At 40.8% G+C, this 17,529-nt stretch overlaps 1 long non-coding RNA gene across 1 annotated transcript; it reads right to left on the bottom strand.

Moving 5' to 3' along the window:
* Positions 1-15,448: 15,448 nt before the first annotated feature.
* LOC134309288 (uncharacterized) lies at positions 15,449-16,832 on the bottom strand. The gene is made up of 2 exons (XR_010011031.1): positions 16,743-16,832; positions 15,449-15,719 (listed from the first exon to the last, which is right to left on the bottom strand). It is a non-coding gene; the product is annotated as an uncharacterized LOC134309288 (long non-coding RNA).
* Positions 16,833-17,529: the final 697 nt, after the last annotated feature.

The following is a 17,529-nucleotide window of genomic DNA, read 5'->3' as shown; positions in this document are numbered from 1 at the left end:
GGCTCTTGCTAAGGTTAAGTCATGTTTAAAGCTCTTGCTAAGGTTAAGTCATGTTTATAGCTCTTGCTAATGTTAAGTCATGTTGATAGCTCTTGCTAAGGTTAAGTCATGTTGATAGCTCTTGCTAATGTTAAGCTGACTCCGGACGCCTCTTCGCCAGGGTCCTCGCAGCTGACTCCGGACGCCTCTTCTCAAGGGTCCTTGCAGCTGACTCCGGACGCCTCTTCGCCAGGCTCAACGCAGCTGGCTCCCGAAGCCTCTTCGCCAGGCTCAACGCAGCTGACTCCCGAAGCCTCTTCGCCAGGCTCAACGCAGCTGACTCCCGAAGCCTCTTCGCCAGGCTCAACGCAGCTGACTCCTGAAGGCTCTTCGCCAGGCTCAACGCAGCTGATTCCAAAAGCCTCTTCACCAGGCTTAACGCAGCTGACTCCGGACACCTCTTCGCCAGCCTAAACGCAGCTGACTCCCGAAGCTTCTTCGCCAGCCTCAACGCAGCTGGCTCCTGAAGCCTCTTCGCCAGGCTCAACACAGCTGGCTCCCGAAGCCTCTTCGCCAGGCTCAACGCAGCTGACTCCCGAAGCCTCTTCGCCAGGCTAAACGCAGCTGACTCCCGAAGCCTCTTCGCCAGGCTCAACGCAGCCTGCTCCCGAAGCCTCTTCGCCAGGCTCAACGCAGCTGGCTCCTGTTCCCGAGTTGGCGCCGCCCGATGGCGCTTCTGATTCCGTGTCGGCATCCCCCAAAGGCACTCCTGAACTCTTGTCGGCATCCCTAGATGGTGCTCCTGTTTCCAAGTTGGCACCCATTAACGGTGCTTCTGAACTCTCGAAGGTGCCCCCCGATGGCGCTTCTGTCCTCAAATCAGCACCCCCTGATGATGCTCCTGTTCCTGAGTTGGCGTCCCCCGACGACGCTTCTGTTTCCGAGTTGGCGCCCCCCGATGGCGCTTCTGTTCCCGAGTTGCGCCCTCCGTAGGCGCTCCTGTCTCCAATAGCGCTCCTGTCAAATCAGCACACCCAGAGGGTGCTTCTGGTTCCTCATCAGCGCCCACTTACGGCACTTCTGAACTTTTGTCACGCTTGCCTCAAGATCTTCTTAATGACTTTGAATTTGCCCCTAAGGGACCGGGACCCCCTTTTGTTTTCCTTTTTGGGCACTCCAGGAGGCATGCCTTTGGGGAGGGGCTACTGTAACACTTTGAACCTGTGAGCTCTGGTGCTTGTGTGCCAAACCTCCCTCTCTCTCAGCTCAGCCACCTGCCACACCCCCATTTCTGATTGGTTCCCATGCACTGATTAGTCACAGCTGCTCTCTATAAATGAGGTAGGCTGAGAGACAGAGACTGGGAACTATTGGACTTTTGTTGAGTGTGGTATGGATTCTGTTTCTAGCTCTTGCTAATGTTAAGTCATGTTGATGGCTCTTGCTAAGGTTAAGTCATGTTTATAGCTCTTGCTAATGTTAAGTCAAGTTTCTAGCTCTTGCTAATGTTAAGTCATGTTGATAGCTCTTGCTAAGGTTAAGTCATGTTTATAGCTCTTGCTAATGTTAAGTCATGTTGATAGCTCTTGCTAAGGTTAAGTCATGTTTATAGCTCTTGCTAATGTTAAGTCAAGTTTCTAGCTCTTGCTAATGTTAAGTCATGTTTATAGCTCTTGCTAAGGTTAAGTCATGTTGATGGCTCTTGCTAAGGTTAAGTCAAGTTTCTAGCTCTTGCTAATGTTAAGTCATGTTGATAGCTCTTGCTAAGGTTAAGTCATGTTTATAGCTCTTGCTAAGGTTAAGTCAAGTTTATAGCTCTTGCTAATGTTAAGTCATGTTGATAGCTCTTGCTAAGGTTAAGTCATGTTTATAGCTCTTGCTAAGGTTAAGTCAAGTTTATAGCTCTTGCTAATGTTAAGTCATGTTGATAGCTCTTGCTAAGGTTAAGTCATGTTGATGGCTCTTGCTAATGTTAAGTCTTGTTTGTTAGCTCTCTGTTAGCTTTAGCCCTTTGTGTGTTATCTCTGTGTTAGCCTTTTGTATATTAGCTGTTTTGTCGAGTTAGCCTTGTCTTTGTTTTAGTCCCTTTGTGTTAGCATTAGCATTTAGTTAGCTGTGTTTAGTTTAGTTTCATCTTGTATGTTCTGTCTTTCCTTTGTTATTAATAAATCTTTGGTTTTTCGTTCATCTCTGTGTGTGTGTCCGCCCCTTTGTCTCGCCTTAGCCCCACCGTGACATAATAGTTCCCCTGGTTTAAAGGACACAGCGAGATGTTTTTGGTTTACACATTCCCCGAGTTTAACACCATGAGGTTCCCTCAGACCTTCCCATTAAGTAGGCCAGCTCCATATGATGGAAGCGACTCAGGCGTCGAAGGCTTCCTTCTGCAGAGCCAGCTCTACCTGCAGAACCTTTTGGACCCCCAGCCAGCTGAAACCGATAAAGTTCGGTTCATGATGTCGAGGCTGAGGGGTCCCGCTCGTGAGTGGGCCAGAAAGCTGTGGTCTGACAGGGGAGTTGTGCTGAACTCGGCTAAGGTGTTCGAGGGCCTCATGAGAAAAAATTTTTCACGCAGCATAGCGCCCACTGCAGCTTATACCCGGCATCCTGTGCCCACTGGGGAGGTTAAAATTCCCTCAGTGCCCACTGATGTGGTCCTTGTGCCAGTGCTTGCTTATCAAGCTCGTGACCATTCCACGTCCATGTTAGGAGCCAGTCAGGATAATTTGAGTCAGGTTCCTTGTAATGACCCCAAAGGCTCCAGGGGTTCCTATGTTTGTTCACCGGCTCCAATTCCAGGTACGTGGGTTCAGGTCAGTCTTTTGCCAGGTCCGTCTGTTTCCGTGACTCATAGTCAGTCTAAGTTTCTGTCCAGGAAAGTCTATGACGGTATCCTGCCAGTAAGGTAAGGTGTGTTAGGTCAAACTCGTCCAGCCACTATTCCTAGTCAGTCTGTCCAAGTCTGTTCTGTGTCTAAGTCACGTCCCAAGCAACTGATTCAAGATGAATCTTCAGGTTTCAAGCAACTGATTCAAGACGAATCTTCAGGTTTCAAGCAACTGATTCAAGACGAATCTTCAGGTTTCAAGCAACTGATTCAAGACGAATCTTCAGGTCCCAAGCAGCTGATTCAAGAAACCTCACCAGGGTTCAAGCAGCTGATTCACGATGTCCCTCGAGGGTTCAAGCAGCTGATTCAAGACGTCCCTCCAGGGTTCAAGCAGCTGATTCAGGACGTCCCTCCAGGGTTCAAGCAGCTGATTCAAGATGTCCCTCCAGGGTTCAAGCAGCTCAGTCCAGACGCCTCTCCAGGGTCCTCGCAACTGAGTGCTGTTTCTCAAGGATGTTCGCAGCTGACTCAAGGAGCCTCTCAAGGGTCTAAACAGCTGATTCAAGAACTTTCTCCAGTGTTTTCACAGCTGACTTCCGACGCTGCTCCAGGGTCCAAGCAGCTGACTTTGGATTCCTCTCCAGGGTCCAAGCAGCTGACTTCCGACGCTGCTCCAGGGTCTAAGCAGCTGACTTCGGATGCCTCTCCAGGGTCCAAGCAGCTGACTTCCGACGCTGCTCCAGGGTCCAAGCAGCTGACTTCGGATGCCTCTCCAGGGTCCAAGCAGCTGACTTCGGATGCCTCTCCAGGGTCCAAGCAGCTGACTTCCGTTGCCTCTCTAGGGTCCAAGCAGCTGACTTCCGTCGCCTCTCCAGGGTCCAAGCAGCTGACTTCAGATGCCTCTCCAGGGTCTTTGCAGCTGAGAAACAAGGATGTTTCTCTAGTGTTTTCGCAGCTGACTCCGGACGCCTCTTCGCCAGGGTCCTCACAGCTGACTCCGGAGGCCTCTTCGCCAGGCTCCACGCAGCTGACTCCGGATGCCTCTTCGCCAGGGTCCTCGCAGCTGACTCTGGACGCCTCATCTCAAGGGTCCTTGCAGCTGACTCCGGACGCCTCTTCGCCAGGCTCAACGCAGCTGGCTCCCGAAGCCTCTTCGCAAGGCTCAACGCAGCTGACTCCCGAAGCCTCTTCGCCAGGCTAAACTCAGCTGACTCCCGAAGCCTCTTCGCCAGGCTCAACGCAGCTGACTCCCGAAGCCTCTTCGCCAGGCTAAACTCAGCTGACTCCCGAAGCCTCTTCACCAGGCTCAACGCAGCTGACTCCCGAAGCCTCTTCGCCAGGCTCAACGCAGCTGGCTGCCGAAGCCTCTTCGCCAGGCTCAACGCAGCTGACTCCCGAAACCTCTTCGCCAGGCTCAACGTAGCTGACTCCCGAAGCCTCTTCGCCAGGCTCAACACAGCTGGCTCCCGAAGCTTCTTTGCCAGGCTCAACGCAACTGACTCCCGAAGCCTCTTCGCCAGGCTCAACGCAACTGACTCCCGAAGCCTCTTCGCCAGGCTCAACGCAGCTGGCTCCTGTTCCCGAGTTGGCGCCGCCCAATGGCGCTTCTGATTCCGTGTCGTAGTCCCCCGATAGCACTCCTGAACTCTCGTCGGCATCCCTAGATGGTGCTCCTTTTTCCAAGTTGGCACCCATTAACGGTGCTTCTGAACTCTCAAAGGTGCCCCCCGATGGCGCTTCTGTCCTCAAATCAGCACCCCCTGATGGTGCTCCTGTTTCCTCGTTGGCGCCCCTCGGCGGTGCTTCTGTTCTTGAGTTGGTGTCCTCTGACAGCACTTCTGTTCCTGAGTTGGTGTCCTCCAACGGCACTTCTGTTCCTGAGTTGGTGCTCTCTGATGCCGCTCCTGTTCCTGAGTTAGCATCCCCTGATGGCACGCCTGTTTCTGAGTTGGCGCCTCCTGATGGCACTCCTGTTCCCGAGTTGCGCCCTCCGAAGGACCTCCTTTCTCCAATAGCGCTCCTGTCATATCAGAACCCCCGGAGGGTGCTTCTGGTTCCTCATCAGCGCCCACTGACGACACTTCTGAACTTTTGTCACTCTTGCCTCAAGATCTTCTTAATGACTTTGAATTTGCCCCTTAGGGACCGGGACCCCCTTTTGTTTTCCTTTTTGGGCACTCCAGGAGGCGTGCCTTTGGGGAGGGGCTATTGTCACACTTTGAACCTGTGAGCTCTGGTGCTTGTGTGCCACAGCTCCCTCTCTCTCAGCTCAGCCACCTGCCACATTCCCGTTCCTGATTGGTTCCCATGCACTGATTAGTCCCAGCTGCTCTCTATAAATGAGGTAGGCTGAGAGACAGAGACTGGGAACTATTGGACTTTTGTTGAGTGTGGTATGGATTCTGTTTCTAGCTATTGCTCAGGTTTAGTCAGGATCCCCTACAGGGATTTTTGTATCTGTTGGTCCTGGATTTTGTATAGTTGCTTTGAGACAATGTGTTGTAAAAAGCGCTATAGAAATAAAGTTGACTTGACTTGACTCTAGTTTAGTCATGTTTATAGCTCTTGCTAAGGTTAAGTCAAGTTTATAGCTCTTGCTAATGTTAAGTCATGTTGATAGCTCTTGCTAAGGTTAAGTCATGTTGATAGCTCTTGCTAATGTTAAGTCTTGTTTGTTAGCTCTCTGTTAGCCTTAGCCCATTGTGTGTTATCTCTGTGTTAGCCATTTGTATATTAGCTCTTATGTCGAGTTAGCCTTGTCTTTGTTTTAGTCCCTTTGTGTTAGCATTAGCATTTAGTTAGCTGTGTTTAGTTTAGTTTCATCTTGTAAGTTCTGTCTTTCCTTTGTTATTAATAAATCTTTGGTTTTTCGTTCATCTCTGCGTGTGTGTCCGCTCCTTTGTCTCGCCTTAGCCCCACCGTGACAGTGCTAGGTTTCATGGCTAAATTGTACCAGTCGGGTGGCCAATGTTCATTAATTGCACATTGCACCAGTAAGACCAGAGTGTGAAGGTTCAATTAGCAGGGCACAGTTTTGCTCAAAATATTGCAATGCACACAACATTATGGGTGACATACCAGAGTTCAAAAGAGAACAAATTGTTGGTGCACATCTTGCTGGCGCATCTGTGACCAAGACAGCAAGTCTTTGTGATGTATCAAGAGCCACTGTATCCAGGGTAATGTCAGCATACCACCAAGAAGGACAAACCACATCCAACAGGATTAACTGTGGACGCAAGAGGAAGCTTTCTGAAAGGGATGTTCGGGTGCTAACCCGGATTGTATCCAAAAAACATAAAACCACGGCTGCCCAAATCACGGCAGAATTAAATGTGCACCTCAGCTCACCTGTTTCCACCAGAACTGTCCGTCGGGAGCTCCACAGGGTCAATATACACGGCCGGGCTGCTATAGCCAAACCTTTGGTCACTCGTGCCAATGCCAAACGTCGGTTTCAATGGTGCAAGGAGCGCAAATCTTGGGCTGTGGACAATGTGAAACATGTATTGTTCTCTGATGAGTCCACCTTTACTGTTTTCCCCACATCCGGGAGAGTTACGGTGTGGAGAAGCCCCAAAGAAGCGTACCACCCAGACTGTTGCATGCCCAGAGTGAAGCATGGGGGTGGATCAGTGATGGTTTGGGCTGCCATATCATGGCATTCCCTTGGCCCAATACTTGTGCTAGATGGGCGCGTCACTGCCAAGGACTACCGAACCATTCTGGAGGACCATGTGCATCCAATGGCGGTGCCGTGTATCAGGATGACAATGCACCAATACACACAGCAAGACTGGTGAAAGATTGGTTTGATGAACATGAAAGTGAAGTTGAACATCTCCCATGGCCTGCACAGTCACCAGATCTAAATATTATTGAGCCACTTTGGGGTGTTTTGGAGAAGCGAGTCAGGAAACGTTTTCCTCCACCAGCATCACGTAGTGACCTGGCCACTATCCTGCAAGAAGAATGGCTTAAAATCCCTCTGACCACTGTGCAGGACTTGTATATGTCATTTCCAAGACGAATTGACGCTGTATTGGCCGCAAAAGGAGGCCCTACACCATACTAATAAATTATTGTGGTCTAAAACCAGGTGTTTCAGTTATTTTGTCCAACCCCTGTATATATAACTGTTCTGTATTTTTTTGTTCTTATTGTTATTATTTCTCTGTAACTTGCTTTGGCAACACGAATGTCATTATTTGTCATGCCAATAAAGCTTCTTTTGAGTGTGTGTGTGTGTGTGTGTGTGTGTGTGTGTGTGTGCATGTGTGAATGTGTGTGTGGATGTTTTTACTAAAGTTCTGATGAGCAGCAGTTTACCTGAACACACAACTCCAGCATCTTCACCATGACCACAATTATGTTTCCCCCATCCTCCTGATCTACAGTTCTTCAGTGTAGATTCTGATCCACTACAGCCCACATCATCCATCCAGATCGGTCCTGATCCTTGTCCAAAGTGAGCTGCACCAGGAGCAGTTACATGTTCTCCACAGCCCAGCTCTCTACACACCACTGCAGCATCTACCAGATCCCAGCCATCATCACACACTGTTCCCCACTGTCCATCATGAAGAACCTCCACTCTCCCAGAACAGCGACTTCCACCATTCACCAGCCTCACACTTCCTGTAGAGCAGAGGAAGAGACTCAATAAACTCCTCCCACTTTTCTATTCCTAACAACATCAAACTCTACAGCAGCTCCTGTTCATCTACCATCACTGTGTGTGTGTGAGAAAGTGTGTATGAGAGTGTGTATGAGTGTGTGTGTGTATGAGAGTGTGTGTGTGTGTGTGTGAGAGAGAGTGTCTGATCAATTGACAACCGCTGCTGACTTCTCTGTGTTCATATAAGTACAATTTCACCCTATTCTGATTATTTACTTTATTCAGGATGCTCAGATATAATAAAATAAAAGATTAAACTGTTATTGTTCTAGTGAGCTATTACATCTATTTATAAGAACACATTTCTGTTGAGTATAAGGAGACGGTGTTTTACTGTTCCACTGTTCCATATAGTTACATTATACTGTAGAACTTTATACAACACTGTGTTAAATACTTTTTTACTAATAAACTGCACTAACCAAAATTATTTGATGCTGTTCAGAAATATTTTGATGCTTCTGTGCTTGAGGAAATAATAATTACATGTTTTTAACTATAAGAATAAAATGTATTTTATCAGTATTGTGAAAAACCTGATAGTGAGGAAACTATTACATCATACAACAGAAACCAGCTTACCGTAATAGCACAGAACTGGGCGTGGTCGTCCACAGGGTACGTCCCACCAAGAACCATCTGAACTAACAATAACACACTCCTCTTTGTTTCCAGTACTGTTTGGCTCGCCAGATTCCCATAAGGAAAAAGTTCCTAGAGTCTCATTTCTGTAAGACCAGCGCCAGTCATGTGATTCTTTATACACTCCAAACCAGGCGTCACCACTGAACTGGTGTATCTGAGCTTCAGCTTGTAGTTTAACCATGTCAGCATCACTGTGGATGGTAGCCAGGTCAATGTGATGAGCTCTGCAGTAGGTCTGAGCATCACTCCAGTTTCTCCCCTGCTGGACCAGATGGTATTTATACTGGCTGAGAGAGGTGACTCCTGTGGATCAGATTCATTCAATTATTTATTCATCCCAAACTCCATTTATGGTCATTTATACATGAACTACAGGGGTTGGATAAAATAACTGAAACACCTGTCATTTTAGTGTGGTAGGTTTCATGGCTAAATCTGACCAGTCTGGTGGCCAAACTTCATTAATTGCACATTGCACCAGTAAGAGCAGAGTGTGAAGGTTCAATTAGCAGGGTAAGAGCACAGTTTTGCTCAAAATATTGCAATGCACACAACATTATGGGTGACATACCAGAGTTCAAAAGAGGACAAATTGTTGGTGCACGTCTTGCTGGCGCATCTGTGACCAAGACAGCAAGTCTTTGTGATGTATCAAGAGCCACGGTATCCAGGGTAATGTCAGCATACCACCAAGAAGGACAAACCACATCCAACAGGATTAACTGTGGACGCAAGAGGAAGCTGTCTGAAAGGGATGTTCGGGTGCTAACCCGGATTGTATCCAAAAAACATAAAACCACAGCTGCCCAAATCACGGCAGAATTAAATGTGCACCTCAACTCTCCTGTTTCCACCAGAACTGTCCGTCGGGAGCTCCACAGGGTCAATATACACAGCCGGGCTGCTATAGCCAAACCTTTGGTCACTCGTGCCGATGCCAAACGTCGGTTTCAATGGTGCAAGGAGCGCAAATCTTGGGCTGTGGACAATGTGAAACATGTATTGTTCTCTGATGAGTCCACCTTTACTGTTTTCCCCACATCCGGGAGAGTTACGGTGTGGAGCCCCAAAGAAGCGTAGCACCCAGACTGTTGCATGCCCAGAGTGAAGCATGGGGGTGGATCAGTGATGGTTTGGGCTGCCATATCATGGCATTCCCTTGGCCCAATACTTGTGCTAGATGGGCGCGTCACTGCCGAGGACTACCGAACCATTCTGGAGGACCATGTGCATCCAATGGCGGTGCCGTGTATCAGGATGACAATGCACCAATACACACAGCAAGACTGGTGAAAGATTGGTTTGATGAACATGAAAGTGAAGTTGAACATCTCCCATGGCCTGCACAGTCACCAGATCTAAATATTATTGAGCCACTTTGGGGTGTTTTGGAGAAACGAGTCAGGAAACGTTTTCCTCCACCAGCATCACGTTGTGACCTGGCCACTATCCTGCAAGAAGAATGGCTTAAAATCCCTCTGACCACTGTGCAGGACTTGTATATGTCATTTCCAAGACGAATTGATGCTGTATTGGCCACAAAAGGAGGCCCTACACCATACTAATAAATTATTGTGGTCTAAAACCAGGTGTTTCAGTTATTTTGTCCAACCCCTGTATGTTAACACTCACCTGTGAGATACAGGAGGAGGATCAGAACCTGCTTCATCACTGATACGTTCCTGATGAACTGGAGAAGTTTTACTGAACGTTACACCTGAAATAAAATCACATTTAGAAGCAACATGAATAATCACACCTTATAAAACCTATAAAATAACAATAGGAAGTGAACTCTAGAGTTTGATAAAGTGGTAATGTGAATATAATATTAGTAGGTAGTGAACGGTAAATGTAGATAAAGTGTTAATGTGTAAATAATAGTAGTAGGTAGTGAACGGTAGAGATAGATAAAATGCTAATGTGTATATAATATTAGTAGGTAGTGAACGGTAAAGATAGATAAAGTCTTAATGTGTATATAATATTAGTAGGTAGTGAACGGTAGAGATAGATAAAGTGATAATGTGTATATAATATTAGTAGGAAGTGAAGGGTAAAGATAGAAAAAGTGTTAATGTGTATATAATATTAGCAAGTAGTGAACTGTAGAGAAGGATAAAGTGTTAATGTGTATATAATATTAGTAGGTAGTGAACGGTGGAGATAGATAATGTGTTAATGTGAATATAATATCAGTATATAGTAAACGGAAGAAATAGATAAACTGTTAATGTTTAAATAATATTATGAGGTAGTGAAGAGGTAGAGATAGATAAAGTGTTAATGTGTATATAATATTTTTAAGTAGTAAAAAGTAGAGAAAAAGTGTAAATGTGTATATAGTATTAGTAGGTAGTGAACGGTAGAGATAGAAAAAATGTTAATGTGTACATAATATTAGTAGGTAGTGATCGGTAGAGATAGATAAAGAGTTATTGTGTATTTAATATTAGAATGTAGTAAACGGTAGAGGTAGATAAAGTGTTAATGTGTATATAACATTAGTAGATAGTGAAGGGTAGAGATAGATAAAGTGTTAATGTGTATATAATGGTAGTGTGTAGTGACCGGTAGAGATAGATAAAGTGTTAATGTGTATATAATATTAGTAGGTAGTGAACAGAAGAGACAGATAAAGTGTTAGTGTGTATATAATATTAATATATAGTAAACTGTACAAATAGATACAATGTTAATGTATTCATAATATTAGTAGGTAGTGAAGGGTAGAGATAAAATGTTAATGTGTTTATAATATTAGAAGGCAGTGAACAGTAGAGACAGATAAAGTGTTAATGTTTAAATAATATTGGTAGGAAGTGAACGGTGGAGATAGATAAAGTGATAATGTGTATATAATATTAGTAGGTAGTGAACTGTAAAGATAGATAAAAAGTTAATGTGTACTTAATATTAGAACGTAGTGAACGGTAGAGGTAGATAAAGTGTTAATGTGTATATAATATTAGTAGATAGTAAAGGGTAGAGATGGATAAAGTGTTATTGTGAATATAATATTAGGTAGTGAAGGGTAGAAACAGATAAAGTGTTAATGTGTATATAATATTAGTAGATAGTGATCTTTAGTGATAGATAAAGTAATAATGTGTATATAATTTTAGTAGGTAGTGAATGGTAGAGATAGATAAAGTGTTAATGTGCATATAATATTAGAGGCTAGTGAACGGTAGAGGTAGATAAAATGTTAATGTGTATATAATATTAGTAGGTAGTGATCGGTTGAGATAGGTAAAGTGATAATGTGTATAAAATATTAGTAGGTAGTAAAGAGGCAGAGATAGATAAAAAGTTAACGTGTATATAATATTAGTAGGTAGTGAACTGTAGAGATAGATAAAAAGTTAATGTGTACTTAATATTAGAACGTAGTGAACGGTAGAGGTAGATAGTGTTAATGTGTTTATAATAATAGTAGATAGTGAAAGGTAGAGATGGATAAAGTGTTAATGTGAATAAAATATTAGTAGGTAGTGAACGGTAGAAACAGATAAAGTGTTAATGTGTATATAATATTAGTAGATAGTGATCTTTAGTCATAGATAAAGTGATAATGTGTATATAATATTAGTAGGTAGTGAACAGTAGAGATAGATAAAGTGTTAATGTGAATATAATATTAGTAGGTAGTGAATGGTAGAGATAGATAAAGTGTTAATGTGTATATAATATTGGTAGTTAGTGAACGATAGAGATAGATAAAGTGTTAATGTGAATATAATATTAGTAGGTAGTGAATGGTAGAGGTAGATAAAGTGTTAATGTGTATATAATATTAGTAGATAGTGAACGGTAAAGATAGATAGTGATAGTGTGTATATAATATTAGTAGGTAGTGACCAGTAGAGATAGATAAAGTGATCATGTGTATATAATATTAGTAGGTAGTAACCAGTAGAGATAGATAAAGTGGTAATGTGTATATAATATTAGTAGGTAGTGAATGGTAGAGGTAGATAAAGTGTTAATGTGTATATAATATTAGTAGGTAGTGAACGGTAGTGATATATAAAGTGTTAATGTGTATATAATATTAGTATGTAGTGAACGGTAGAGATAGATAAATTGTTAATGTGTATATAATATTAGTAGGTAGTGAACGGTAGAGATAAATAAAGTGTTAATGTGTATATAATGGTAGTGTGTAGTGACCGGTAGAGACAGAAAAAGTGTTAATGTATATATAATGTTAATGGGTAGTGATCAGTAGAGACAGATAAATTGTTAATGTGTAAATAATATTAGTAGGTAGTGAACGGTAGAGATAGATAGTGTTAATGTATATATAATATTAGTATATAGTAAACTGTACAAATAGATAAAATGTTAATGTGTTCATAATATTAGTAGGTAGTGAAGGGTAGAGATAAAATGTTAATGTGTTTATAATATTAGAATGTAGTGAACAGTAGAGACAGATAAAGTGTTAATGTTTAAATAATATTGGTAGGTAGTGAACGGTGGAGATAGATAAGGTGTTAATGTGTATATAATATTAGTAGGTAGTGATCGGTAGAGATAGATGAAGTGTTAATGTGTATCTAATATTAGTAGGTAGTGATCGATAGTGATAGATAAAGTGTTAATGTGTATATAATATTAGTAGGTAGTGAACGGTAGAGATAGATAAAGTGTTAATGTGAATATAATATTAGTAGGTAGTGAATGGTAGAGACAGACAAAGTGTTAATGTGTATATAATATTAGTAGATTGTGAACGGTAGAGATAGATAAAATGTTCATGTGCATATAAAATTATTAAGTGGTGAATGGTAGAGATAGATGAATGTTAATGTGCATATAATATTAGAGGCTAGTGAACAGTAGAGATGTATAAAGTGATAATGTGTATAAAATATTAGGGTCCCACTTTAAAACAAGGCTACCTTTATAAAGGGTTTTTAAAGGGTTTATAAAGGGTTATTAAACTGTTTATTAAGGGTTTTTAAATAGGTTGTAAATGCCTTATAAGTCATTAATAAGCTGTTATAAAGCATGAATAGAAAGGGCAACCGGAGTGTCACTTGCCAAATAGTGATCCTACATCATTGCAAAATAGTGAACCCACATCAATCTGTAATGTTAAACCTCAGATCTTGTCAGATACTTATCTTGCTTTGTCTTCTCTATCAGTCAGCATTAAACCTGTCAGCGTCATCACATGTTAATAAGTTTAACCATTTAACCACCAGGTTTAACCATTTAACCACCAACAGGATGCCTTTTTTAGTCATTAAAAATAATGCGCGAACATCAACATATGACTGAAATGACTAAATTCACATTCTAAGGTCTTATTTATTTTTACCTTGACATTTTCAGCATACTGACATCTTCCTCATGGCTGCCACAGGTTCTGGTTTGCTGCAGGTCACTCTCAGATATCTGTGACCTATCTCAACCATCTTAAACTTATTTTAAAGTGTAACACACTTCACTATTTGTTAATGAGTTATTAACATTTATCACTGCAAAACAGGAGCCTTATTGTAAAGTGTAACGCACTTCACCATTTGTTAATGAGTTATTAACACTTATAACTGCAAAACAGGAGCCTTATATTAAAGTGTAACACACTTAACCATTTGTTAATGAGTTATTAACACTTATAACTGCAAAACAGGAGCCTTATATTAAAGTGTAACACACTTCACCATTAGTTAATGAGTTACTAACGCTTATAATTGTGAAACAGGAGCCTTATATTAAAGTGTAACACACTTCACCATTAGTTAATGAGTTACTAACGCTTATAATTGTGAAACAGGAGCAGCCCCGGTTCTGTACCGTTTTGCTTGGGGGGGCAGTAAAACCCAGGGGCGTCGTAGCGGGGGAAAAGTGGGACAGAGTGACCATGGCCCCAAATCGGAGGTGGGTCCTAGCGGGCACAATGGAAGTGAGGACGCAAAGATGGAGCGCCCGAAATCGATCCGAGCGTGATAAACGCAACCAAGCGCACGTTCGTCAAGGGGAGGGGGGCGTGTCGGACGCCTGTGTTTGGGGGGGCAAAAAAAAAATTTGGGGGGGCAATGCCCCCCTCAGCCCCCCCCTAGCGCCGGCCCTGAACAGGAGCCTTATTGTAAAGTGTAACGCACTTCACCATTTGTTAATGAGTTACTACGCTTATAATTGTGAAACAGGAGCCTTATATTAAAGTGTAACACACTTCACAATTTGTTAATGAGTTACTAACGCTTATAATTGTGAAACAGGAGCCTTATATTAAAGTGTAACACACTTCACCATTTGTTAATGAGTTACTAACGCTTATAATTGTGAAACAGGAGCCTTATATTAAAGTGTAACACACTTCACCATTTGTTAATGAGTTATTAACATTTATCACTGCAAAACAGGAGCCTTATTGTAAAGTGTAACACACTTCACCATTTGTTAATGAGTTATTAACACTTATAACTGCAAAACAGGAGCCTTATATTAAAGTGTAACACACTTCACCATTTGTTAATGAGTTATTAACACTTATAACTGCAAAACAGGAGCCTTATTGTAAAGTGTAACACACTTCACCATTTGTTAATGAGTTATTAACACTTATAACTGCAAAACAGGAGCCTTATTTTAAAGTGTAACACTTCACCATTTATTAATGAGTTATTAACACTTATAACTGTGAAACAGGAGCCTTATATTAAAGTGTAACACACTTCACCATTTGTTAATGAGTTATTAACACTTATAACTGTGAAACAGGAGCCTTATATTAAAGTGTAACACACTTCACCATTTGTTAATGAGTTATTAACACTTATAACTGTGAAACAGGAGCCTTATATTAAAGTGTAACACACTTCATCATTTGTTAATGAGTTATTAACACTTATAACTGTGAAACAGGAGCCTTATATTAAAGTGTAACACACTTCACCATTTGTTAATGAGTTATTAACACTTATAACTGTGAAACAGGAGCCTTATATTAAAGTGTAACACACTTCATCATTTGTTAATGAGTTATTAACACTTATAACTGCAAAACAGGAGCCTTATATTAAAGTGTAACACACTTCACCATTTGTTAATGAGTTATTAACACTTATAACTGTGAAACAGGAGCCTTATATTAAAGTGTAACACACTTCATCATTTGTTAATGAGTTACTAACACTTATAACTGCAAAACAGGAGCCTTATATTAAAGTGTAACACACTTCACCATTTGTTAATGAGTTACTAACGCTTATAATTGTAAAACAGGAGCCTTATATTAAAGTGTAACACACTTCACCATTTGTTAATGAGTTATTAACACTTATAACTGCAAAACAGGAGCCTTATTGTAAACTGCAAAACACATAATTTATTTACAAACATTATTACAAACTTTAACTTTTAGCTAATATAAGAAATACATTACGAAAATGCACACTGAAAAAGCTTTTTGTCTTTGAACAAATGTCCAAGTGGCCCATCAGTATGACAAGAGCCAAGCCAGGATGACCATTCGAGTACTCTTCTTCTGGCATTCCAACTTCTTCAGACAGTTCACTTCTTGTTTCTCTTTGTTAAGCACTGTTGCAGTATGGGTTATATCAGAGGCTGAGCCTTAAAAAAATACAAGAGTTATAACAATTAGAATGACAGAACATCTACTGTCTAATTCGATATCATGTATTAATTAAGCCAAAATCAGTTCTCAATTCAGAATCAGTTCTGACTCAGAAACCCTAATTTAAACTCAACAAAAAAATTCCAGAATCAATCCATTCTCAAGATTTTAGCAATACAAAATAGCAAAAATACAATATATATATATATATATATTTATATATATATATATATATATATATATATATATATATATATATATATATATATATATATAGCTATATAAATAAATTAGACTTGAATTAAAAAGAAACATAATCGGTAGCAATTGTAAATGCAACTCCTATTGTTATGATGTCAAGCTTGTACCAATAGAAGAACTCTTTTGGTGCTATATAGAAACCTTTTGTCATGCAAAAGGTTCTTCGAAGGTTTCATGGTTCAAAAACAACAATAATAGTAGTAATAATAATATGCTTTCAGTTTGTATGATTTAGATTTTTTTTCAGTTTAGATTTTGTTTAAATGCATTGTATTTAATTGTATAGTTTTCATCGTGATTCTTTGTGATATATAAGATATAACAATATTGGGCCTGTATCTTGATTGGAGCTCAAAATATATCTTTCATTCGAACTGATTCTCTTCTATAGTGTCTTACAGGTGTGAACACCAAGTTTGAACCAGGTATATGGTAAAAATGATTCGTTTTGGCAATTTAACTCATTCTGTAATCGTAAATGCATACATATATAACTTATTTTTTAACAGATCTATGCTAAAAAATGTGGAGTATTATCAGGTAACCTAAATTAAACTGTAATTATTACTGCATGTATATACACTTGTTACATATTATTAGTTTTGACTATGTTTCGGTTGACTATGTACATGCACTGATTTACAAATAAACTAATTTGCAAGCTGGATGCTACACAGCCACGTAAGGTGAGGTAACGTTAGATTATCTGAATAGCTGAATTAGCTGATAAATCGACATAAAAATAACGTAAAACTTACTTTCTCGCTCATCTGTTGAAGCCTTTGAAACTGGCAGCAGAGGAACACGATTCTTTTCCATTTACATCATCCATAACTCTTCTTTAATCAGCTGTCAAACCAGGAGGAGACGATAGCGCGCGGATCAGTAAGTCTGCCTGTGATTGGATGTTTGTATAACATCGTCTGTGATTGGATATTTGCGTAATAGCGCCAAAATCTTTCGTTTGTTTTTTTTTCTCGCCTAAATCGGCTACAAGCAGATGGTACCATACAATCTCTGCTAAGATTCACCCACAAACAGGTAAGCACTCTTTAAAATAATATAATTGTCTCATCTGTAAACATGTATGATTTATTTAAACTGCAGGATAGATGCAATAAGCTCTGGTTTTCTCCCACAGTCTAAAAACATGCCAGTTAGGTGAACTGAAGATATAAAATTGTCCATGAGTGTGTATGTAATCTTGTGTAAAGAGTAACTACCGTTCCTGTCATGACTGTAACCAAAAGTGTGAAAAATAAGACGTTAAAATCTTTATAAATAATCATGCTTATAAATACATACATTTTTGTTCATATTTATAAATAAAAAGACAAAACACATTGTGTAAAATTTTGAAGTGGATACATGTACTAGAAATATACTAATAACAATATCATGTAGATGTTCACTTCATTAATTAAAAATATTTATGGGAATTATGTTTTTTAAATCTATTATTATACTATTTTTTCATATGAGGGAATTCCATAACAAAAAATGCTGGAGACATCATTAGGGTTCTTTTGTGTTTATTTATTCATA

Source organism: Trichomycterus rosablanca, chromosome 2 (genome assembly GCF_030014385.1).
Source record: "Trichomycterus rosablanca isolate fTriRos1 chromosome 2, fTriRos1.hap1, whole genome shotgun sequence".
NCBI classification, from domain to species: Eukaryota; Metazoa; Chordata; class Actinopteri; order Siluriformes; family Trichomycteridae; genus Trichomycterus; species Trichomycterus rosablanca.
The sequence above is the reverse complement of the archived record's forward strand: the minus strand, read 5'-3'. Positions and strand labels throughout refer to the sequence as shown.